General features: G+C 42.2%; 1 protein-coding gene across 1 annotated transcript in view; it reads left to right on the forward strand.

The window, feature by feature from the left end:
* Window positions 1-6,848: 6,848 nt before the first annotated feature.
* PIP5K1B (phosphatidylinositol-4-phosphate 5-kinase type 1 beta) overlaps window positions 6,849-27,109 on the forward strand; it is a 350,208-nt gene continuing 329,947 nt past the window's right edge. The window contains exon 1 of the mRNA XM_047767738.1: window positions 6,849-7,376. The gene's annotated coding sequence lies outside the window, so the exon portion shown is untranslated. The remainder of the gene's footprint in view (window positions 7,377-27,109) is intronic.

Genomic DNA, 27,109 nt, shown 5'->3' on the forward strand with positions numbered 1-27,109 from the left:
CTCTTCGAATGGAACACTATTGAGTTTATGTTGTTTTTGGAACTTCTGGGCAAGGTGAAAATTCACTGAAAAGATATGCATGTGAGTCTGTTTGTAACAAGAAAGAAATGTGAAGAGAAAGGGAGTAACTGAACTCAAAAGAAAATAGATTGTACAGGCTATCAGAAATTAGATAAAAGAAGTTTAATGGCATATGCATTTTTTAAAGTGTAAAAAAACAACATAACATCAAAACCTTTTTTAATCTTATAATTCCCCTACTCTAGCACAAGAACTTTAATTTTTATTTTCCTGGGGTTTTGTGTGTGTGTGTGTGTGTGTGTGTGTGTGTGTCTTTTTAGGGCCCCACCTGTGGCATATAGAAGTTCCCAGGCTAGGGGATGAATTGGAGCTGCATCTGCTGGCCTATGCCACAGCCCCAGCAATACGGGATCCAAGCTGCATCTACGACCTACACCATAGTTTGTGGCAATGCCAGATGCTTAACCTGCTGAGTGAGGCCAGGGATTGAACCCACATTCTCACAGACCATATGTCAGGTTCTTAACCTGCCGAGCCACAATAGGAACTCCAGAACTTTAATTTTTAATTGTTTTTTTTTTCAGGAGTTGTTCATGGACATATTTGCCCATATTGTTATAATCTCAATGCATATAATTTTCATATTTTGGTATGAATTTGTTACAGAAAGCTTTCTAGCTCTTCTTGTATTTCTTAGATGTGTTACCAGGTATTCTGGGGAACTTTTTTTTCTTTTGGGACTGCACTCACAGCACATAGAACTTCTCAGGCTTGGGGTCAAATTGAAGCTATAGCTGCCGGCCTACACCACAGCCACAGCAATGTGGGATCCGAGCTGCATCTGTGACCTACACCACAGCTCACAGAAACACTGGATCCTTAACCCAATGAGCGAGGCCAGGGATCAAACCTGCATCCTCATGGATACTAGTTAGATTTGTAACCCACTGAGCCACAATGGGAACTCCTTGAGGAACATTTTTAGGGTCAGACCTGAATGCCTGCTAACACTGGACCTCTAGTTTTCAAATCATTCTGGCTATAGGATGTAAACATCATCTAGTCTTGAGGAAAGCTAGGATGGTACCACCCTCTGGGCAAAAAGTAATGCGTTAAATAGGGCTTGTAGCGGGTAGAATTGCATGTTTTCTAATTAAAAAAAAAAAAAACCTTAGGAAAAAGTACTGAGGTATTGGGAATTTCTTGAGAAGGGTTGAGACCCCTGTGCATCCCTTCTAAATAGTTCTGAGTCCTTACTATTCTGCCCCCTCCAAGTCTTGCTACTGTGTGTGTTGTAGAAGCATCTAAGGATGATAGACCTTCAGGCTTATAAGTGAACTTTCAGAGCATCTCATGCTACCCTGTTGTGATACAGACATGAATCTGAATCCAAGGACTCCAAAGCCAAGAGAGAATGCAGACTTCACTGTTGCAGGGACAGAAGTGACGTAAGAAAGCAGGTCTAGGTCTCCCAGTTCAGTTCCTGTTGGATTCAGGAAGAAAAGATGTAGCAGGAAAAGAAAGCAAAGCTAGAAGGAAAGAAGATGGTACAGGTTAAAGAAGAGATGAAAGCAAATTGGCAGTAAGCTTTTCAAGTCTTTGTTAATTTTAAGAACAAACATGAAACTAGAGCGCATAGGTGAACGGACCCTCTGAAATGAGCATCTCAAGTTGTGCAGGGGCGTCAGCTAAGCACTTAGCTTTTCTTACCTGCTTAGAAATTACGTTTCTAAAAAGAGAAGACAAGGTGATAAAAGATGTTCCTTCATGAGTCATGATGTTCAGCTTCTACTTTACTATTTGATGTCCATGGAGGTAGTGCGTGCCTTTCATATAATTTCTTGAGGATTTTTTCTTAAAAAATAATTAACTGGCGAACTGCTAGATGGACCCACAGTTGACCATTGTGCTTAGAATTCCCTCTGGCAACTCCTTTCTAGATATTTGTTGGACTTCAATTTGCCCTTGAGACAACACCAAAGAAAAATTAAATATGCATTAGCAATCTGGAGAAACTTGACCTCCCTCATTTCATAGATAGAACCAGAAAGGATCTGTAACTAGCTTTAAGTTTCTTAGTTTAGATCAACAACCACCCCAAAATAGCAGGTGAGGTAGTCTTCCCAAAATGGCTGTGATAAGACCCTTTTATTCCTGTGCATACATGCTGCCCCTCAAATTAAAAAAGTTAGAATCTATTTCCTGTTCTCTTGAATTTGGTTGATCTTGTGACTGGTTTGACCAATAGAATCGAGTGGAAGTAATGTTCTAGGATGTCCAAGCTCACTTTTTTTTTTTGTCTTTTTGTCTTTTGAGGGCTGCACCTATGGTATATGGAGGTTCCCAGGCTACAGGTCTAATCAGAGCTGTAGCCGCCAGCCTACGCCAGAACCACAGCAATGCTGTATCTGAGCCGTGTCTGTAACCTACACCACAGCTCACGGCAATGCCGGATCCTTAACCCACTGAGCAAGGCCAGGGATTGAACCCGAAACCTCATGGTTCCTGGTTAGATTCCTTAACAACTGTGCCATGACGGGAACTCCCCCAAGCTTACCTCTTAAGACAACTGGCAGTTTCTAGTTCCTCCCTCTTAGAAGCCAGCTGCCATGTAAAACATCTGACAAAGCTGAAAGATCTACTTGCTGTGAGCAAGTCCAAACTGGCCACATGGAAAGAGAGAGGTTGGGGGACACAGATGGAGGTGCCTGATGTGTGAGTGAAGGCTTCTCAGACCTTCTCCTTTAGCCTAGCTGTCAGTGGCCACCTAAATGCAGCCAAGCGAGTGACCCTAGCCAATGTCCAGCTGAGCCCAGCTGACTCACAGACTCATGAAAAATAGTAAATGGTAACTCGTTTTGGCTATGAGTTTTGGGGTGGTTTGTTGTGCAGCAATAGAGAATTAATTGAAGCAGTGACTTAGAACAGCAGCCACGTATTATTTCTTGTGAATCTGAGTTGGATGGGTGGTTCTGCTGATCTGGACTAAGCTTGGCTGATGTCATTTGGACCTGCTTGTACCTCTGCAGTCAACTGAGGGCTGGCTAGTCAAGGATGACCTCAGCTGTGATGACTCAGCTGTGCTCCACAGGGTTCTTCATTCTCCAGTGGGCTTGTTCTCTTGGTGATGGCAAAAATTCCAAGAACAGAAGCAGAAATGAACCACATTTATTTTTTCAAGAGCAGTTTTGGTTCACAGCAAAATCAATGGGGAAGGTACAGGGATTTCCCATATGCTTCCTGCCCCCATTCTTGCATAGCTCTTCCATTATCAGTATTCCCATCCAGAGGGGCACATTTGCCACAACTGATGAAATCACATTGACACAATCATTGTTACCAAGATCATGGTTTATGTTAGGGTTCATTCTTGGTGTTGTACATTTTAAGGTTTTGGACAAATTTATAATGACGTCTTCATCATTATAGAATCATATAGTTTCACTGCTCTAAAAATCCTGTGCTCTGCCTCTTCATCCTTCCCTCCCAACTCTTGGCAGCCAGTGATCTTTTTACTGTCTTCATAGTTTTGCCTTTTCCAGAATGTCATATAGTTGGGTCTTCCAGTATGTAGTCCTTCCAGACTGGCTTCTTTCACTTAGTTACCTGCATTTAAGTTTCTTCCATGTGTTTTCATGGCTTTATAGCTCTTCTTTTTAAGCACTAAAGAGTATTCCATTTTACTGCAGTTTATTTATCCATTCACCTACTGAAAGATGTCTGGGTTTCTTCCAAGTTTTGGCAATTATGGATAAAAGCTGCTATAAACATCCACATGCAGGTTTTTGTATGGACATAACTTTTCAGTGCCTTAGGGTATATACCAAGGAACACTATTGCCAAATCACGTGGTAAGAGTATGTTGAGTTTTGTAAGAAACTGAAAAACTGTTGTGCAGAGTGGCCATTCCATTTTGCAATCCCACCAGAGTTTCCGTTGCTCCACATCCTCATCAGCATTTGGTGTTGTCAGTGTTCTGAATTTTGGAAAATGTAGTAGTTGTGTAGTAGTATTTCTTTGTTGCCCAAACACTTTTCAAAACTTCATTTACGGAGTTCCTGTCATGGTGCAGCAGAAATGAATCCGACTAGGAACCATGAGGTTGCAGGTTCGATCCCTGGCCTTGCTCAGTGGGTTGAGGATCCGGCATTGCTGTGAGCTGTGGTGTATGTTGCAGACGTGGCTCAGATCTGGCATGGATGTGGCTGTGGCATGGGCCGGCAGCTGTAGCTCTGATTGGACCCCTAACCTGGGAACTTTCATATGCTGCAGGTTCGGCCCTAAAAAAAAGACAAAAGACAAAAAAAAAGACAACAACAACAAAACTTCATTTTCACCAAGTGTGGTTTCTACTGACTGAAATAAATCACATGGGTGAATGCAGAATGAGAAGGGACTACAAAGTGAGACAGAAAGGATGGGGATAAAGGGAGGTTATTAATCAGGGCCATTAATGCTATTAAATCTACTATAAGAAATCTAGCCCTATTTCTCATAGGAGAGTATTAAACAGCATTATTAAGATTTTGGACTAAGATCTAAAAACAACTGGAGAAATTATCCTCAAAATCAAGTAAAACAATTAGACACACATTATCTTTTTTTTTTTTTCTTTTTACTGCCGCACCCATGTATATGGAGTTCCCCGGGCCAAGGGGTCAAATCAGAGCCACAGCTGCAGCCTACACCACAGCCATGGCAACAGTAGATCTGAGCTGCATCTGCGACCTATACCACAGCTTGCGGCAATGCCAGATCCTTAACCCACTGAGCTAGGTCAGGGATCAAACCTGCATCCTCACGGACACTGTGTCAGTTCTTAACCACAGTGCTGAGCCACAATGGGAACTCCATCATTATCTTATTTTTAAATATTTCCAGATTTTACGACCAAACCACTATTGCTAATGAGAATGATGTTGTTTTATTTCCAGTAGAGAGTAACTTTCTCAAATCCCTGTTCATAGATTTGGAGATAAAATCAAGGAGAAATATCACTTCTCACAGTATGTGGCCCCTTGTTCCATTAATTTATAGTAATGATGATCTTAAGGCTCTCGGTAGAGTTCCTTAGAATCCTATATACTAGAGTCAGTTCTCTAAAGTGCCAGTGGGCAGTCTGCTTTGTGATTTTTCTCTGGAAACCGAAGGCTGCTGGCATCTGTATGCATCCATTTGCATGTAGCATGACCACTTCTGATCCACTGTATTTAAAGGTTGGTTTTACCTGTTTTCACTTTGTATTGCCAGGATATAACTGAGAACTGACTGCATTTTCACTCACCACTACCTCACTGAGAAGCAGATTTGTCTTATACTCCATGGATTTCAGAGCAGATATTCTGAGGTACAGAAGAAAGACTGGGATTACCACCCCCAGATCCCAGCTAGCCTGCTACTTACAGTGGTGTGCTGCTGCCCTCTACACAGTGATTCACGCCAGGCAGATGAAAGGTTCTTTGATCTGTTTCTTTCCTCCACCTTGCTCTCTTCAGACCCCCAAATGAACTTTGTTAATCCAGTGTTTCTGGAGTCAAGGAACCTGTGTTAAGGCCCTTGAGTCACTTGATGTCTTTGGGTCTCAGTTTTTACTTCTGTAATGTGAGCATGCTGGACTAGATGTGTGTTCCTGCTCTGAGCTTTGAAGAGTCCAGGATGCTAGGATAAAACCAGACACGTCACAGGGTCCTAAACAAGGGGTGCCTTAAAACTCCCAGTGATGGTCAGACACATCTGGAGGAAGGCGGCTGGAAAAACAGTCTTAACGGCCATGTGTTACCAAGGAATTATTGCACCATTCTGAGCTGATATGGTGGGGGTGATGGAGATACAAAAAGATTCCAAAACTGAAAAAGAGGTGTTTCATTTGCTGAGAACGAAGAGCATCCTCTCGGAAAAATTCATTTTGGCTTGCCAAGCGGGTGGTATCTGAGAATGAGGCCATGACATGTTGTCTTAGACAGGATATTTCCCGTGGTGTGTGTGTGTGTGTGTGTGTGTGTGTTTAAAATAAGGCTAAAGTGGAAGGACGTGGTGAGGATGAGAAATACGGCTTGCTTTGGTTCAGCTGAGATCCGCTACCATTTCGGTTTCAATTAAATATATTTAGCTATAGTTTCTACGACAGCATCCCCTCCCCCTTCCCCCACCCCGCAAGAGAGTCCTTTAGACCCGGCCCTTGTCCTCTCCGCAGCTAGGCTGACTTCAGGTGAGATTACAAAGGCCCTGTGCCCACTCAGTGCTATCAGTAAGATTTAGCCCGAACTCTCATCATCGTGCTGGACGCCCCTCAGCCTTCTCTCTCCTAGGACCCCGCACCCCTACCTACTTCTTCTACCTGTTGGGTAGGTCTTAGTTCCTGGGAACACCCGCTGTTCTCAGAATGACTTGTCCCTTCCTGGTGAAGGGGTCACATGTACTTAAGTGAGGGTTCGGAGTAAGCGGAGTCCAGCCGGCAGGCGACCTGGCGCTGCAGAGTTCGGTGGCCTGAGGAAGCGGGGAGCCCTAGCCCACACACAGCCGGGTTTAGCCGGGTAGCTAGACTTTGAATACTGCCGGGAGGCCCCTGGCCAGCCCTGGAGCTCTGGAGGAGCCGGCTCGATCTGGGGGCCCGCCTCATCCCCGCTCTCCGTCTGAGGTACGCAGCGGCAGGACAGAGCTCCTAGTCCCCGAGCATCGTTTCGGACGCCCAGTTCCACTGCGGCGGAGGCTCCCACCGCCGCTGCTGCAAACCGGTCTGGCTTCCCTGCAGGGCTTGTGGGGATGGAGCGAGGGGGTGGAGAGAAAAGGGGAAGAGCCTGGGCGGCTGGCGGGCGGGGCCTGCAGCCTCCGCGAACCGCGGCCGCCGCCGCACAGCCCGCTTTCTCTCCGCGCCTCGCTCTGACTCCGGCGCGCTCAGCGCCGGGACCCCTGCCCGAGCTTAGGGGCGCCCTGCTCCTCGCCCCTCGGTCCCGGACCCCCGACCGTGCCGCGGCCAGGCTGCGCCCCGCAGTGGAACCGCTCCATTCGCCGCGGGCTTTGGCGGCCGCCCGCGGCTCAGTCTGGCCGGAGGACCGGCAGGGAAGGAAGGGGAAAGCGGGGACACACACACCGGCCGCGGCGCGCGCGCACTGCACACTCGCAGCCGCGCGCCACCGCCGAGGCGCGTCCGGGGCGAGTTTGGACCCGCGGCTCCGGCCCGGCACCTGCCCGCTCTCCTCGCTGCGCCCCAGCCCGGGCCCCGCCCCGCGGACCCTCCGGCCCCTTGCTTGCACAGCTCTCTCTTCGCCTGGGGGAAGCGACAACGTCCCAATAACTTGCAGACTGTGGCGCAACTGGTCTCGACACCGGAGGCGCCCGAATGCTGTCCGGGTGAGGTAAGTTTCCTGCGCGTGCCGGGCCCGTCCTCCCACGACCCTCAGTCTGGGCTCTGGTTGGGGGCTCTAAGTCTCTGATGTATCCTGGAGGTCTCTCAACGCTCGCACTTTATCCGCCTCGTGCTAGGGGTCTGCTGGAGGAGGCGCGCGTGGCCATCGAAGCAGGACCTTCATTCCGCGGGGGCTCTCGGCTGCGCGCTCCCCGCGGGCACCCACCCGCTCACCACCCGGATCCCCTGGGGCCGCTCTGACACTTGAGCATCACTCTGGGTTCAGTTAAGCAGGAGCCCCCTCCCTTTTTTCAGGGGAGTCAGTTGAGTTTGGCTGCAGAGAAATCTCCCACCACCCTCCCTTGGTATCAGCGGGCGAACTTGTTAGGCGCCTCTGGGATCTCTAGAGGGGCTTGCAGTTCGGTGTTCTGGTCAGTTCTGGCGCCGGGGCCGGATTGAACAGGTGCTGTGTGTTTCCAGTCTAAATGCAGCAACAGACTTCTGCGTTTCCCCTGCTTCTGTTCCCCCAGCCCCGTCAACGTGACACTTCAACAGCTGGGTTGGGGGGGGCACCAGAGAGGGAGAATGCTGGAGTTTGATTTGCCATAACGATGCCAGGAATCGTCAAAACAGGGAGACAACAAATGTCTGCTTATCGCTCATCTATGCAGATAAGCCTGATGTCAATTCTTAACCGTCCCCCACCCTAGTCTCTGGTACCCGTCGCGGTTAGAGAGAAACCTGTTCCAGAGAAGTTGTTTGGATAGACTGATGAATTGTTTTTTCTGATCAACTGAAATGAGGGCTCTCAGCAAGAAAATGCTGGTTACTGTGATGCTTTTTTTTAAAGATAGTGTTGCAGACCAGAATTACCCCCCCCCCACTATTTTTCTATGACATTCTCAGCCTGCTGTACACCCTAACTCTAAGGTGGATGGATGATCCTTGAATGGCCGGCTGGGCCTAAGAATGTGTTAGTTTTCTGCAAAGAAGAAGCAGTCTCCCCATTGGTACTGCTGAGCATGGGTTTGGGGAACCTTTGTTGCCCCTCCTGTGAAAAGCATCCACTCAGACCTCTGTCTAGGTCTGTGTAAAGGCTGAAGTGTTCCGCAGTTGTTGGGAGTGGAGAAAAGCCAAAGGGTTTGTTTCATTACCACTCCAGTGTGATGAAGTGGGATAGTGTTCATGGAAGCTTTTGTCTGAGTGTTTCCAGTGGAAAGGAGGCCCTGGAAATAAACCTTTCTCAGCCAGGTCTGTGCCAGTGGGAAGTTGAGTAAGCATCATGCATGATCTCTGGGCTGAGGGAAATGGTGCGTTCTTTGGGGACTTATGAAGACTGGTAAGTCTGAGACTGATGTAAATGACCTTTTAGTTAAGAAGGGAAACTGTTAAGAAATAAGTAATGAAACTGTGTTACATGTTTGTCCAAATTAAGAAGACTAGAGATTTGATAAGAATACCTATATTTGCATCAATGCCTGCTCTTTGTAAATGCTTTTCAGAGAACAGTGAAAAGCATTTAATTCTGAGCATTTCTGAGGGAAGCGGGGCAATGATTATTAACCACATGTTCACAGGAGGAATGGGAGGCTCACAAATTCAGTGACATCTCAGGGTTACAAGTGGATAATTAGAGTCAGAGCCAGGTTCTCTGAAATCTCCGTCACCGCTATCCTCACCCAGTACCAGTTCTGTACTTGTATAATGTTTTGACTGTGGCCAGACCTCTGCCTTTATTGGGGTCTGCACTGTTTCACCATGAATTACTGTTCACATTTCGACAGATGAGGAAACTGAGGCTTAGATAAGTGATCCAAGTTTTCTGTGGTATCATGTTTCTAAGACCAGAACTCAGAGTTCCTGATGTCTAGTCCTTCATTCTGTGGATTATGCCTTTAGCACTGAGGGCATGTCATGGGCTAGAACATGTACAATATACTAGGGACTGTTAAGCGTGCCTGCTGGTGACCTGGGTGTTGGTTCTGGCACTTTTTTGGCTGTATAACCTGGAACAGATCATACCACCTCTGAGCCTCAAGTCTCTCACCTGTAAAACAAGAGGTTGGTATGGAATTACTTTGCTTTTTCTGGTTTTAGCAGTCTGCGATGCTTATCAATATATTTGTGAGCCAATGTTATTTCCTTTAGGGGATAGAAGACTTTTCACCCTGTATTAACTAAAGGGATTTAGCAAATTACCTACCACACCTGTAATTTACTCCCCTTTTACCACATACCATGTAATGGAAGGGAAAAAAAATCCAAGGGCACTTGAGCTTAGCATCTAGATTGTTTAGTATTATTTTTTGACTTGGAAATATTCTGAGGGGCTGAACTACTCTTAAATGAACGTCAGGATTAACTTGAATATTCCAGATGATCAACTCTCATCTTTATTTATTCATTCTTTAGCTCTGGGGTTTGCATATGGAAAGTACTCAATAAAGAGTTGTTGAATGAAGGAGGTGAGTGAAATCACTCATAAGGAAAACACCTGCCATAATACATAGACTGCATCTTATCATGTAAATTCCCAGTATCTGCTGATCCATAAGATAATTTACCTACAAAAGGTGCCTCCTGAACCTGGCAGGTGCAGGTGCCCATCATAGCTCTCCTGAATACATCATATAAAGAAGAGTTTTTCTTTGTGTAAATGTAGACTCACATAGTCTCTGCAATGCTCTTTTGCTTGCCTCCCATCCCCACCCTTTGTTGTTAGTAATGTGTAACTGGCTGAAAGATACATTCCTAGAAGTTGACTTGTGCCATTATATGAAAGAGTAAGTCTTGAGATGGAGAAACAAACCACTCTTTGGGTAAATTTCAGCAGCTGCTAATACTGGCTGGTGGTTTCATAGGGGGAACCTAATTAGCAAAACCAATCTAGTTTCTGTTCCCTTTAAGAAACCTCTTAACACGCTTCTTCCTATATGCCCCAAAGTCATGTTTTTTATGTTTAGAGGAATGATGATAAAGAATTAGAATGGGTCTTAAATATTATTAACAGATTCAGCCATTGGGGACTGAGGTAGATTTCTTACAAAGAATTCATATGTTAACTAGTTCAGAGACTCACTTTTTATTGGTAAGAAACCCAGGCTTGAACAGGTTGCAGAACAGGTTAACTGACTTGCTCACAGTCGCACAGGTGTTTAGAAGGAGGACCATGGCTAATGTGGAATTCTTAAGAAGGCTTTTATTCAAGGTTGGCCGGAGTTTCTATGGTGAAAGTGCATTTTTGATTTCTAGAAATCATAGACGTTAACAAAGATTTGTTTGCAATAATTATTAATGAGTAATCACATGTGAGATGGTATTTTTAAAAAATCTTGTTCAGGCAGATAATTAAGGATACCATGTCTTCTTTCATCCATTCAGTATGATCTCTTGGCTTATATGTATTACTGGACTTAGAATTAATACTTTGCTCCAACCAGTGCTTGGAGAGAGGGAACTACTTGAATAGAAATACAAATGTATGGTGGTTAATAAAGCCAGAAGCCAAAAGTAGCTTTGTCATATACTGGTTAAGTCATAAACACGTATACGTTTAATTTGCATTTTCATTTTACTTGTACTTCTGTTAAAATGGTGAGTCAGAACATGTAATATCCTGGAAAAATAAATTTTTCTATGGCTTGAGCCTTCATTAGTTACTCTGTAAAACACCAAGCTCTAAATGTGTTTGTTGCAGAAACATGTTCCCTTTGTATCAAGCACATTAACTGGAGTTGGAAGGAGTCCTTCTATTTTTTTTTAGAAGCTGCCCAGTTAGAACTGTACATTATGTAGCTCAGCTGTTCACTTGTGGACTTATCTATGGCAATCCTCCTAAATGCCGGGGAAATCAGGAAGGGAGGAAACCTAGCCTTTTGTTTTATTTAGTATTTTTCTTTTTAAAAATAAATGGTAAGCTTAAACTATTGATGACTTTTTTTAAATTTAATTTTATTGGACTATAGATGATTTATAATGTATTAATTTCAGGTATACAGCAAAGTGAAATCAGTCATACATGTGAATATATCCATTCTTTTTTCCCATATAGGTTATTACAAATTATTGAGTAGATTTTCCTGTGTTATTTAGTAGGTTCTCATTAATCAATATTGATGACATTTTTGAAGTACTGTGTAATCACAATTGTATGCCATTGATGAAGTATTTTATTCAGATTCCTTTCAGTATAACAGATTAGGCCAGGGAAAACAGGCTTGATTTTGTGTATTCCATTCTCAATTGTATCCACTTTTGTCTAACATCTTCAGAGGCATATAAAGGAGATGACACTGGAAAACACAGGAATCCTACCCAAATTAGGTTACCTCTGGAAAGACCTGAAGCAATAATTGAGACATGGTTATAGGTCTAGTCAACTGGTAGTGCCCTGGTATTATCACTCTAAGTTAAAACAAACACGTGTTAGAAAGGACACCCCCATGTATTCCTCTTGTAGAAAGTCTTCTGCATTGTTTATGGGATGAATTAACAGTAGGTATGCAGTATGTTTTGGGGAGTTGACGCAGTGGATGAGCAAATTCTTGAGACTTGTTTCCTCTAAGAGTTTTAGAAAGTCAGTGGTAAAATTGGTATGAACTATACAGCATTGCCTGTGCAGTATTGCTCCACTAAAAATGGGCATATGTGTCTTTCAGTTGAGGTTCTTCAGACAAGGGTTTGCAGGCACTAGAGATCTAGAAAGTATAATTATCTGGAATTGGAACTAAAATTCTAGGGCTGAAGACACAGAGCTGTTGAAAATCCATCCATTTTGAAAGATAAAGATGATATTTAGGCCTTGGCCATCCAGTAATATTGAGCAAGAGGTTTGCAGGAAGTTCTAGTGATAGCTAGCTGTAAAAATGTGTTGCTTTGCTTCATAGACTGGTGCAAGAAATGTAGTAGATGCAACTTGTAGGGTAGTGGATTTTCAAGATCTAAAGCACACGTAAGAAAAAAAAGAAAACAAAAACCTATGCCCACCATCATGATCTCCCGATCATTTGGTCATAATGTTTGTTGGCAGAGTAAGGAAGCGAAATGGCAGTAGTGAAAAGAAGCAAAACTATGACCAGCTTGAGGAAGTGGTAAGTGCATCATAGATGTTTAGCTAATATTTGTCAGTGGGAAGGGTTAGGCATCCCTATGGTTTGGGAAGTTCTGAGAATTTAATAAATATGTACTGAACAATTTATGCATTTACATGAATATCACTCTTTCAAACCTTGGGATGTTTCATAATTTTTTGGATTTTATTATTATTATTATTTTGTCTTTTGTCTTTTGTTGTTGTTGTTGTTGCTATTTCTTGGGCCGCTCCCGCGGCATATGGAGGTTCCCAGGCTAGGGGTTGAATCGGAGCTGTAGCCACCGGCCTACGCCAGAGCCACAGCAATGCGGGATCCGAGCCGCGTCTGCCACCTACACCACAGCTCACGGCAACGCCGGATCGTTAACCCACTGAGCAAGGGCAGGGACCGAACCCGCAACCTCATGGTTCCTACTCGGATTTGTTAACCACTGCGCCATGACGGGAACTTCTGGATTTTATTATTATTTTCTAGACTATTTTAGAAAAGTTAGGCAGGCTGATCACTAGTTTTAAAAGTGGACAGTGATCCTTCATTTTACATTATAAATTGTATTTATTCACCAGACCTCCAGCTTGCTTTAACCAGTATGCCTAGGAATGGCTTTTTCTCTTCCTTAATAGAAACAGTAATCTAAGCCTGAAATGTATTACTCTTTTTATTGTTTATAAGTAGCAGATAAACATTTTTAAAGCTCCCAGAGTGGCCTTAAGAGTATGTTTGGCTCAGGGTACACAGATGGGAATGGACTTCCAGCTTCTCTAAATTTAAATGTTACCTCCTCCAGGGGCTTTCTCTGGTCATCTAACCTAAAGGGGACCTTCTTCATATGCTTTTTTTTTCGTCTGTCACAATGGATACTTAACTATCACAATGGATTCATGTATTTCATTTTGTTTTTTATCAGTTCTGCTCAAATTCACACTCAACCTAAGATTATAAACTCCTTGAGGGAAAGGGTCATGGTTCTTTAAAACTGTTTTTCAGAAAAGGGCTTGGCATATAGTAGGTGCTCAGTAAACATGTAAACGAATGAATAGGTTCCATCCATCCCATCAAGATGAACTGTTGAGTTCATTCAAGCCAAGCAGGATGAGCTGTGAAGACAGTGATTAGTTAAAGGCTGGCCGTGGCAGCTCCGTGAGAATGACAGCTAGGTCCTCCAGGAGAAGGAAACAGTGCTTGTTTAGGTAACTATGTCCTGGCATGAGTATGAAGGAGTATGTTTACATAAAGAGTCCTTCCTGTTCATTTCTGCAAAAATGAATAGTAGAGAACAGATAGGTAGAAGTTATGAAGCACAAAACATAGCATTCCAAAACTGCTAAAATGGGGTCTAAAAGCATCTAAATCTTTTTTTTCCAAACAAATTTATTTTATTTTTTATTTTTTAAATACTCAATGAATTGTATTACATTTATAATTGTACAACAATCATCACAACCAAATTTTATAGCATTTCCATCCCAAACCCTCAGGGTATCCCCTTATCCCCCAACCTGTCTCATTTGGAAACCATAAGTTTTTCAAAGTCTGTGAGTCAGTATCTGTTCTGCAAAGAAGTTCATTGTGTCCTTTTTTTAGATTCCACATGTCAGTGATAGCATTTGATGTTGGTATCTCATTGCCTGATTGACTTCACTTAGCATGGTAATTTCTAGGTCCATCCATGTCACTCCAAAATTGCTGTTATTTCTTTCCTTTTAATGGCTGAGTAATATTCCATTGTGTATATGTACCACCTCTTCTTGACCCACTCCTCTGTCAATGGACATTTAGGTTGTTTCCATGTCTTGGCTATTGTATAGAGTGCTGCAATGAACATTGGAGTACATGTGTCTTTTCGAGTCATGGTTTTCTCTGGGTAGATGCCCAGGAGAGGGATTGCTGGATCAAATGGTCGTTCTATTTTTAGTTTTCTGAGGAATCTCCATACTGTTTTCCACAGTGATTGCACCAATTTACATTCCCACCAACAGTGTAATAGGGTTCCTTTTTCCCCACACCCTCTCTAGCAATTATTGTTGGTAGACTTTTTGATGATAGCCATTCTGGCTGGTAAAAGCACCTAAATCTTAACCAGATATAATTCTTAATTAAGGCATCTTGGTGATAATATGCAAAGCAAATCCTATAATGCTCCAGGTAGAAACTTCCCAACCTCAGCTGGGTTTGCTTTAAATGTGAGATATATCAATAGCCCCATAACAGAGAAGAAGCCAGGGCAGTGGTTTCAGGTGGGGCCCCTGGACCAGCAGCATTAGCATCACCTGAGAACTTGTTAGAAATGCAAATTCTCATACTATACCCCAAGCCAGCTGAGTCAGAAACTCCAGGGGTGGGGTTCAGCAGTCTGAATGTCAACAGGCATCCAGGTGATTCTAATGCACATGCAATATTGTCAGGAAATGTTAAGTCCATGGCTCAAAGCCTAAGCCTCCTTAGTATTCCCAAGTGAATGTCAGGGTGTGTTGAGAGGGTGCCATCTGCGTGCTCCACCAGAAATACCAGCAGGAGGTATAAAACCAGTCTTGGCTTTTTTCAGATCCTATGGATCAAAAGAGATCAAATTGATATGACTGGATTTGGTATCCAGGACTACTACAAAAAAGGCTCTAGGGAGTTACCGTTGTGGTTAACTAGTATCGGTGAGGATGTGGGTTCTATCCATGACCTTGCTCAGTAGATTAAGAATCCAGTGTTGCCATGAGCTGTGGTGTAGGTTGCAGATGTGGCTCAGATCCTGCATTGCTGTGGCTGTGGTGTAGGCTGGAAGCTGTATCTCCAATTCAGCCCCTAGCCTGAGAACTTACATGTGCCATGGGTGCAGCCCTAAAAAGCAAAAAAAAAAAAAAAAAAAAATTCTCCAGAGAGTCACTGGCCCTGCCAAGTGATAGGTACTCCCAGGACTGAGAGGTGGATCAAATTATATGGGTGAAGAGGGGTAAGCCACACTCCATGTATGGCTTATGTTTGGGAGTTGCTTCAGTGGGATACTAAGTGGAGGAATGATTTCAAGAGCTAGTGGTTGTCTAGGAAGAGGGAAGAGGAAACAGTGGTTTACCTACATTTCTGAGTATTTCAAGACATTTCAATAGACTAGATATTGATGGACCCCTTAGCCAGGACAGTACCAGGTGTTGTGGAATATATAAAAAAGTACAAACTTGATTCTGGCTCCACTTTGCTGAGGACTTGCTCTCTACCAGGCACTTCTCAAGTGCTGTTTATTTTCATTTTCACCATATTCCTAAAGTGGGCTGTAGCATTCTCGCAGATAGAAGAGGTATTGGAAACCTAATAGGCCAGGTTCATGCTCACTGGCCCAGAGCCCGCAAGGGATGTTTCCAACTCTTGCTTTTCTGATTTTAAAGCCCACATTCTTTCCTCTGCTTCATGCAGTTGTGCCTCTAAATGTAGTTTTGAAGAAAGCATTTTTAAAAGGTTTGAAAAAAAAACCAAAACCCCCTTTTTAAAAAAAAGTTTTACAAAGACCTAAGTGAATGTAAAATTTATATCTCTAACCTAGGGCTCTATATGAACTCTAGGTTACATCATTGATGTTGCACTTGGATATCTCAAAGGCATCTCAGATTTTTCATATCCAAGACCAGGATCCTAACCTTTACTTTCCATACTTCTTCCTCTTGCAGGATTGCTTAACTCTGTGATGGATGCCACTAGTCTCGACGTCACAGGAGACAGAAACTTGGTAGCCATCCTTGACTCCATCCTTTCCGTCCATCACATCTAACTCATCACCCATTTCTGTTGATTTTGTGTGCTATCTCCTCCATCCTTATGCTTCTCGTCATTTCTGCTGATTCCTAGTCCAGCTTTTTATTCTCTCTTCAGGATTCTAACCATAACCTCCCTGGGCTCCTGAGTCCATCCTGGCCCTCTTCTACCATCGTCCATACCACAGCCAGAATAGTTGAAATGGCTGGAAGGGACCCTAGAATTGGCTGGCTGGAGCCTTACCTCTCACCCCAGCCACACCCTTCAGAAAGCAGGCACATTCTGGCCCCTGGGGCTCTCCAGGGTGGTGGCCTTTAGAACTCTTGCAAAAATTTGAGGACTCATTCTTCCAAATAGCATCCTACTTTGATGCTTTTGCTTCTTGGAATGTGGTCAGGCCATGGTCATAACTCGTTAGCTGCTCTCACAGGCACAGGAGGAAGACTTCAGTGTGATCCTAGGGGACCTTCCTAACCCACACCAAATACCAAGTTTTTAGAGCACCCAAAATCCTCAAGGTGAATTCACTCATTCTAACAGGAACCCAAGACTGCTGTTTAGATAGGAGAGAAGCAGTTTTTGATTAAGGAGTTACTTGGAGGCTAAAAGCATTGTCTTCGATGCTCTAGGTATCTTTAGGATGAACAAGATTGTGGAATCCAGTAGAAACTAGTTAATAGAAATTAGCCTAAGCTAAGCTTGCATCAAACCTTTGCGCCTGACTTTTTCAGTTACTCAGTGTCGCTTGAACTATAAGTACCAAACTGTTTTAGTTCGGGCTGCTAAAACAAAGTAACACAGACTGGGTGGCTTGCAAACAACAGAAACTTATTTCTCATGGTTCTGGAGGCTGGGAGTTTGAGATGAGGGTGCTGGCATGGTCAGAGAACCCTCTTCCGGGTTGCAGACTACTGATTTCTCATCGTGTCTTAATATGGTGGAGAGAGGACAAGAGAGCTCTCTGGGGTCCCATTTATAAGAGCACTAACCCCATTCATAAGGACCCCACCTTCATAGCCCAGTTACCTCCCAAAGCCCCCATCTTCTAATACTGTCACACCGAGGCTTAAGATTTCAACAAATGAAATTGAGGTGGAGGGACACATTCAGTCCATTGCACAACGCTTTATGGCCAACTTCCTTTAAGAAGCACATTGTATGTTAAAAGCCAATACAGACATAGACATAAAAATAATAAATCTATCCAAGATAATGGTTTCATAGAATAATACTTGTCTATACTACATGAGATGTTTCTAGTATTTTCTGATATGTTTGATCCCACCTCCAGCCTCTACTAAACACTGATCATGATCCACTATATTGGTTTTGCTCCCCATGATGGGCTGAGACCTGCAGTTTTGAAAACATGAATCTATTCTATTGTGCCCTCGAGTGCTGCTGTGCAGAAGCTCAGACCAGAGGTGTGCCTTTGTTGAGGAGCTGCCCGTGACTCCTCATCCAGTGCTCTTTCCATCCCTGTGGGTTCAGGAAGGGTTGTGAGTTAACCCTGTAAGGTTCCTGCTGCAAAGTTTTAATTAATGTCAAAATGCATTGTGAAATTTGGGGAGTAGGCATCTGATAGAACTTGACGTTGAGGGAAGGTAACTAACTCATAAGGCCGCCCTGTCTATTATACAGGATAAATAACCTACAATGATGAAATGTGACCTTTAAACTGGGGCATGGCTACATATTTTCATGGAATGCTCACCCTATAGTTCATACTAATTTATTTTAGTGAGAACCTAAAGAGTACTGTAGGAAAAAAATTACCCTCACTTAAAAAACATGTCAAGAAGAGTTTGACAGCAGGGCTTTTTTTTTTTTTTTTTCCTGCTTGAAATTCATTGAGACACCAAGCCTGCCAATTTTAATGGGCTGTTCAAGCACAAAATGAAAGGAGCTTAAAAGAGGGAACTCTTGCTTACTCAGAACTTTGGGGCAGACTGATTTACTTCTAGAATAAATTTCCTGGTAGTTAAGGATTTGCTTAAGTATCAAAATTTATTGTAGCCAATTTTTTGTGTATAAAATTTCCCCCCAGTTGCCACAACCTTCCCTGATTCTTTAAAAGATCATTCAGCATAGAGTGTGTCTCTTATGCCATAATAAAGTGATAACTAATGATTGGCCAGTGGGGACCTGCTGCATAACACAGAAAACTCTACCCAATATTCAGTGATGATATGTGGAAAGAGAATCTGAAAGAGAATGGATGTATGTACATGTATAACTGAATCACTTTGTTGTACAGCAGAAGTTACCACAACCGTGTAAATCAAACTATGCTTCGATGAAACTTAAAAAAAGTTGTAACTTTCAGATTCATTCAAGGATAGACTGCTCTTTGCCCTGTACCCAAATGGCCCCACTTTGCATTGCTATTTTTGAAATATCTTTTATCTACCTTTTCTCAGTTTTATTTATTTATTTATTTTTGGCCCATTTTCTATGGCTTTCGGCAGTGATAAACCTTCACTCTTTGTTTGCTGCTGAAACTCTGTTGTGATATTAGGTGCCAGGTAGCACCCCATATGGTCTGAACTGTGTTTCCCAAATAAACTCATCTTGTGCATTGACTTGAAATTTTTTTTAAGAAGGAAAAAAGTGGTCTCAAGCAAACAAGCATCAGTTCTTTCTCATTTAATTCATTGTCCAATAAGGAAGCATTTTTTTTTAAACTTGTCTTATTTTTGGGCTCTTCAGTTAAATAAAGTGCTACTTTTTGGGCTGAAATAATCATTTTTTAAATTTTTATAATGGATTTTATGAAAAAAGTAGTTTATGGATATTTGGGGAAAGTTTCATTTTTACATTTTTTTTTTTTTTACCTTTAGAGATTATAGATTACCAAAGATATTTCACATTCCATTGGATAAATTGCATAGAAATTTCTCTTAAGTTTTCTGATGTCCATCTTCCATTGAAAAACTAATTTCAGCACCTACCAAAAAACAGGGTGAATATGGAGAATTTAACTTTGTTTTTGTTTTGTCTTTTTAGGGCTGCCCCTGGGGCATATGGAGGTTCTCAGGCTAGGGGTTGAATCGGAGCTGTAGCCACTGGCCTACACCACAGCCACAGCAACTCCAGATCCAGGCTGCGTCTGTGACCTACACCACAACTCACAGCATCACTGGATACTTAACCCACTGAGTGAGGCCAGGGATCGAACCTGCATCCTCATGGATACTAGTCAGATTCGTTTTTGCTGAGCCATGATGGGAACTCCGAATTTAACTTATTTTTAAGAGGTGATGTGAACCAGGCTGCTCTTGGGCTTATGAATTCTTCAGATGGAAACAAACAGAGGCATCATTGCTTTGGCAAGCTCTGTTTAAATGATGCCCTTTTACTGTTTTTCCCAAGACATGTAGTTGAGACAGAGTGGTGAAGATTTATAGAAAATGGGACATCAGTCTCTCATGCCGAGGGTTAAGAGAGAAACATGACTTTTTGCTTATGTTTGTTTATGAAAAGATAAAATGGAAATGTAGCTTTTCAGATCTGTATGGAATTGGGCTTCACTGTTTAGTTTTGCAGTTTCTCAGAAACTTCCTCTCCTACGTGGCAGTTTATCATGTAAACATGCTGCATCATTTCATTTTGTGCAAACTGTGTAGAGGAAGAGCCACTTTCCACATATGTCAGGAGACTTCTGGCAGCATTTTAGAACTGAGTGTGAAGCATCTTCCAGGTGCGCCTGGCAGCTTAAGAAATGGTCGCCACACTCCCTGAGGATCTCTTTTTATTGTTTTCTTCATTTCTGCCTCTTTCACTGGAAAGGGAACTTCCGCAAGGGGACTTGCTGTATTGGCTGCTGTGTCCCCAGCACCCAGAAAGTGTCCAGCACAGCTCTCCATTACCATTTGTTGAATGAATGAATAAATGACTTTAAGCCACACTGTCTCATCTTCCTAGCTCCCCCTTCCTTTCTAAAATGTTAAGAGTCTAGGGAGTTTCTGTAGTGGCTCAGCAGGTTACAATCCCGACTAGTATCCATGAGGATGCAGGTTTGATTCCTGGCTTCTTGCCTTCCTCCTCCTTCAGATTCCTTTCCCAATGAGCAGCCTTGTTCGTGGCCAAATTTTAGTCTTTTTTTCCATGTCTTGGTTTTTGGTCTGTAACATTTAGAACAATTTAATCATGCATGCCTCACTCTCTCTTAGCCCCCCTTATCTGCTCTTCTGAGCCCCAGCTTTTACCTGTCTGCAAAGTATACCTATATTCTGAAATCTGTATGTGACCCTTTGAATTACCTGAATCCACCTCCCCTCCCAAATTCTAGATTTTCATCAAAGATATCCTCAGGTTTTTGAAACCTTCTTTCGATTTTTAGCAGTCTTTCAATTTTGCTCATCGTTCTGTGCAGTGAATCAAGTCCTGAGGAATTTTTAAAAATGTCCTCTTCCATTTTCACTTGTATTTCCGACATTGAACGCCTCTTACCTGGACTTTTGCAGCAGCTTCCCAGATGGCTCCTACATCTTCCTCTTGCTTTAGTCAGTTACCATACCTCCTACCTGAGATGATAATTTCATCACCATCAATGCCCCCAAATCCTTAAATGCTTTGCTCTGTCTGAAATCTAAATGAATTGGTTTGGTCGCTCAGTTTAGTCCCATAGTTTGGTCACAGTTTAGCCCTCGTTGACCATTCATCATGGTCATCGTGGTCATTGCTGCTGGTATCATTGTCATCCTTGTAATAGTGTAGTAGTGACAGCAAGTACCATTTCTTAAACACTTACTCTGTACCAAACATAACATATAAGAAGACATGAAGTCATAAATGTTCCCAGTGTGTTTTGGAGCTATATAATCTGATAAAAAGTAGAGTACACGTGCATGGAGGGAAATAGGGCTGGGAGAGGTGTGTTGGAGCCAGACCACGGACTTGTCAGATGTGCAAAGGAATTTGAACTTCTCTTCTGTAGGCAGGGAGGCAACAACTAGAAGATTTTCATGGGCAAGAAAATAAATAGCTCATGCTTTTGTTAGATTAGCAGCATGAACTATGGTTTGTAGGTGCATGTGAAGGGAAAGGGACTAGAGACAGGGAGATAGGTTGTGGAAGATGTTGTAGCTACAAGGAGGTGATGAGGACCTGAATTATGGTAGTGAGGATGGGGAAGGGTGGTCAGGTTTGAGACTTAGGAATATGAACTGTGGTGACTACTTGCATGTGGATTGGAGGGAACAGAAGATAGATAATGACAATTCTTTGGCTTTGGCTTGAGTAGCCAGAGAGATTGGAGAATGATGATCAACTGAGTACAGAGAAGAGGCAGCATGTATGTGGTGGCAGAGGCGGGAGGGCTGGGGTGATGATTCCAGTTTTGAACATGCATTTGCCATGCCTCTGGGATAGCCGGGTGGGTGTGGCTGTGAGGAGAGAGACCCGAGATGGGGACAGGGTCAGGGTCTCTCGCCAAAGATTAAAGCCATGAGATCAGATGAGACTTCCCTGGAAGGGTTTGTAGACTAAAAAGAGAACATGTCTGACCGAGAACCAACATCATTCCCTTGTCTTCATTTGCACCTTTGTTTCATTATGCCTTGGCTCATTCCATTTTTTTTTTTTTCTTTTTAGGGCCACACCCGCAGCACACGGAGGTTCCCAGGCTAGGGGTCTAATCAGAGCTATAGCTGCTGGCCTACGCCAGAGCCACAGCAATGTAGGGTCCGAGCCCCGTCTACGACCTACACTACAGCTCATGGCAATGCCAGATCCTTAACCCACTGAGCGAGGCCAGGGATTGAACCTGAGACCTTATGCTTCCTAGTCAGATTTGTTTCCACTGTGCAACTACAGGAACTCCCCATTTTTTTTCTCTTACTGAATCTTCTGTTTTCTTCTCTGTTTAGGGAAATGGCATCAGATTTTCACAACACCACACGTGTCCCACTGTTCTGGAAGGCTCCTCTGATCCCCACACGGGCCCAGGAGGGATCTCCTAGGTGCACACTCACTTTGGCATTCTTGCTCTTGTCACCCTCATGGAACTTTTGCTTGAGGCTGACCTTTCATTTGTTCTCAGCTTCTCTTGCCACAGAGGTGGAGTTCTGACAGCCAGGACCATGTCTTCACTCCATGTTTCCCACCCAGCCTAACAGCTCCAGTGTCTTCTACATATTAACCACTTCTATTACTGTTACTCTTTGTTTATTTTTCTCCTCTTTTAGAGGAATAAGGTGAAAGGGTGAACAACTCAAAGTTCTCTGAGGATTTGCAGCAATTGAGGTACCTTGAACTAAATTGAAAGTGCCTGCTTACCTATGTTTGTGGCTAGAATGTTCTGTCTCTCTAACAAAAAAGAAACTTAGTTACCAAAAAGGTCCACAAAACCAGTACAGAATTCTTACCATTTATCATACTCACAATTTGAAACTTTCAAAGGAAGAGAATGTATCTTTGGGTAGCTTCCCTGCACTTACCATGGTTTATTACAAGCAGAGTTCATCTCCAGGTTTCATTGGATTGCACTTCCTGTATTTTTAAATATTGTTTCACATACATTTGCGTGGGCTGAATCTGGGTTCAGTGAGAGATACGGCCCTAGAAGCAGGGATTCTATCTCATTCTGCCCCTCTTCTGACACTTTGATGACTTCTGGCGGAGTGGCTTGACCTCTTTTGTGCCTTTTGGTTTTCATCCATGGAATGAGAATCTGTATCCTGGTTCCTGGCCTAGTTCAGATGCATGTTGTGAGGCTAGATTGGAATGATGGTCCTTAGAACAAAAGCATAGGGCACGTTAGAGAATTTATTTCACAGCAATTTCAGAAGGGATCAGGTTCCAGACAACCACTTTTTTAGCCCATGGGTAAGCAGATCTAAGCAAAGGGTGTAGCATCTACTGTGATGGGGTTGCCATGAAATAAGTCTCCTCCCTGATCCCCAGAGGCCAAGCATGCAAGTGGGATTCTTTGCTAGAGTCTGTCTGATCAGAGTTCCAGAATTTAAACACACACTTGGTGTGGATGAGGAGAGCAGCATACTTGGATCTTTAAAAAGAGGTGGATCTTGGATGTGGAGGTTTGTTGAAGAAAGCAAAACTCATGTTTACTTGTTAAAGAAAAAGAATGCTGGTCAATTAATCTATGACAAAGGAGGTGAGAATGTACAATGGAGAACAGACTTCAATAAGTGGTACTGGGAAAACTGGACAGCTACCTGTGAAAGAATGAGATTAAAGAATTTCCTCACACTCTATACAAAAATACACTCAAAACGGATTATGTAACTGTCAGACCTGAAACCATAAAATTCCTAGAGGAGAAAATAGGTAGAACAGTCTTTTGACATAAATTATAGCAATATTTTTTTGGATCTGTCTCATAAGGCAAAATAAATAAAAGCAAAAACAAGCAAATGGGACCTAGTTAAACTTTAAAACTTTTTCACAGAAAAGAAAAAAAAAAAAGGAGTTTCGTTTGTGGCTCAACGGTGATGAACCTGACAAATATCCATAAGGACTTGGGTTCTATCTCTGGCCTTGCTCAGTGAGTTAGGGATCCAGCACTGCTATGAGCTGTAGTGTAGGTCACAGAGGCGTCTCAGATCCTGCATTGCTTCGCTGTGTTGTAGGCCAGCAGCTGTAACTCTGATTTGACCCCTAGCCTGGGAACTTCCATGTGCTGTGGGTGCAGCCCTAAAAAAACAAAACAAAACAAAAAAAAACCCTGCTTTTTCACAGCAAAGGAAACTGTTGACAAAACTAAAAGACAACCTATTGAATGGGAGAAAATATTTGCAGATGATACGTACAATAAGGGGTTAATATCCAAACTATATCAAAAACAACCTGATTAAAAAATGGGCAGAAGACCTGAATAGACATTTTTCCAAAGAAGACATGCAGATGGCCAACAGGCACATGAAAAAATGCTCAACATCACTAATCATCAGTGAAATGCAAATCAAAACTGTATGAGATATCACTTCACATCTGTCAGAATAGCTATCATTAAAAAGTCTACAAGTAGCAAATGTTGGCGGAGAAAAGGTGGGAATGTAAATTGGTATAGGCACTATGGAAACAGTTTGGAGGTTCCTCAAAAAACTGAAGGTAGAACTACCATATGATCCAGCAGTTCTATTCCTGGGTATATATCTGGGGGCGGGGCGGGGGGGACAACAACACGTGAAGTTGAAAAGATACGTGCACCCCATTCTTCATTTACCAGCATTATTTACAATAGCCCAGCTATGGAAGCAACCTAAATAGCCATCAACAGATGAATGGACAAATATATGGTTATGTGTGTGTGTACACACGCACACCCCCCCACACACAGCCCCCCCCCCACAGAGTGGAATATTATTTAACCATAAAAAAGAATGAATGAAATTTTGCCATTTGCAACTAAGTGGATGAGCCTAGAGAGTTACATGCTTAATGAAATTAAGTCAGACCAGGAAAGACAAATAACTTTAAGTATGTTATCACTTACATGTGGAGTCTAACAAATAAAAACAATTGTATGTACAAAACAGAAACAGACTTGGACTTCCCTTGTGGCTTACCGCAAAACAGAAACAGACTCACAGATATAGAAAAAAAGTCAATAGTTACCAGTAGAAAGAGGGAAAGAGCAAGGGGCAAGATGGGAATAGGGGATTAAGAGGTTCAGACTACTAGGTATAAAATAGATAAGCAACAGTATATATTGTACAGAATGGGACATATAGCCATAACTTTGTAATAACTTTAAATAGAGTATATATAAAAATATTGACTCACTGTACTGCACACCTGAAACCAATATAATACTGTAAATCAACCTTATTTCAATAAAAAGAATAGTGGGCAGTAAATAATTCATATGATAGAGTCCAAACTAGTATATCTCAAATTATTAAGCAAGTTCATTGCTTATTCAGTTTTGGTTGAATGATAAGTGGTGGTCATTATCACACCTAATACTGTGCCTCACATACAAAGATGATCAGTGTTTCAATTAGTGCCTGTTTAAAAGAAGTGGGAGGAGCTCCTAGAAGTCATTCAGGAAGCATTTTTAAGACCTGTGGAATCTTTAAGGCTGTTTGAAGTTAATCAAACATTTGTCCAATGCTAATAAAATATCGAGTTAATAATAGAAATATTTTTAGTCCATTGACCTGTTTCAAATGGCAGAGAGGTTTGGCCAGAGTTACCAACATAGGTAATGCCTGATCAAAAATGAGGGGAACTCATATAAAGTTATCATTATTGGCATAGGGGTCTCAACATTGGATCTGTAGTCATGACATTGTAAGAGACTGAAATCATTATTCCTTTCTTAGCCTGACTATGAGCATTATAGCATAATCATAATAGTGTAGGTGCTTTTCTTGGTTTTATGCCCTTAGAATCAGAATATAAACTAAGTATGATGGACTTGGTTATGACTCTAGGCTAGGTTGCAAATGGTAGTAACCTCAACAGAATAAAAGTGTAGCTACAGAAGGGGGAATGTGGAAGCAGAGAAGAAAGAGTTAAATGTGCTAATACTCTCATGTGCTAAAATGGTGGGTAAGATATAGCTGTTAAAAGTTGGTGAATTCCAGAGTTGTGCCATCTTTTCATTCCCATTGGTGGCATATGAGAGTTGCCTTTGTTCTTCAGCTTCATCAACACTTGGTATGGTTAGTCTTTCATTTTAGATATTCTAATAGGTGTGTAGTGGTGGCCATTGTGGCTTTAAATTGTACTTTCCTAATGTGCTAATGGGGTTGAGCATTTGTCATGTGTTTATTTGCCATCGTTATAGGTTCTTTGGTGAGGTGTTAAACTCATGTATTATTAATTCTAGTAATGGTTTTGTAGCACGCATAGAATTTTTTTACACAGACAGTCATGTTGTCTGTGAATAAGGGTTTTACTTCAAAAAAAGTTGATGGAAACACAAATGAAGACTTGAGTAATTAAATTTGCAAAGGTCATGAACAGAGGAATTAAAACAATAATATATTAAATTGTGAGTGGAAAAAGTCCCTGATAAGAATCAAGAACAAGAAATTTAAGTATGCTAGCAAGGATCATGGAGATAACCATCAAGAAACCAAAACAGAAAATGTTAAGAATGGTTGTCTTGGGTGAATGGACCTAATGGCAGAAATAGGAGAATCAAGACATGGTTACCCTCAGGAGGTTCTCTGTATCATTTGATATATTACCTTGTGCGTGCTTTTCTTTGATAAAAATAAGTCATTAGTGTGTCAGTCATTAGAGCATAAAGATAAAAAGCAACATCAAGTAACTAAAATAGGTAGAGGGTAAGAGCTGAATATTATAAAATAAGAAATACTGAGGAAATAGTCTATGTTTAGAAAGCTATATAACAAAAGGAGGGGCCCTAAAATAACAGACATTGCTTGTAAGTACCTAAGGCTTATTTGGATGCTTACTTCATTCCAGGTATTTTCTAAACAATAAACAGGCATTAACTTCTTTAATAATCACCACAACCTGTGAGGGTGGTACTATTGTCCTTGTTTGATAAGTGAGGAAACCATGGAGCAAAGGTATCTTATTTGAGGCCATACAGCCAGGTTTCAAAGCCAGGTGGTCCAGCTCCAGAGCTGTCTCTCTTAGCTCTAATAGTATGTGATAGCTCATGATAGGAAGAGGGTTAACACCCCATAGTGCATGCTCGCTAATCCTAAAATGACTTGTTCTTTGAGGCTGCCTCCTAAAGATGTACTTAACTTTTAGTTCACTCATAATTCAAAAGATAGTTGAGTGTCTGTTGATATGGTTTTAGGAACTAGAATTATTCCATGCTAGTAGAAGAGGCTGATGATGAAGAAAAATACATGTGGAATTTAATATAACACACTACAGAGGAAAAATAAAGCAAAATAAGGAGTAGAATGATGGTAACGGTGGTAGAGGAATGTCATTGTCCAAAGCAAGGTCAAGGAAA

The sequence above is a fragment of the Phacochoerus africanus genome, chromosome 2 (assembly GCF_016906955.1).
Source record: "Phacochoerus africanus isolate WHEZ1 chromosome 2, ROS_Pafr_v1, whole genome shotgun sequence".
Taxonomy (NCBI): Eukaryota; Metazoa; Chordata; class Mammalia; order Artiodactyla; family Suidae; genus Phacochoerus; species Phacochoerus africanus.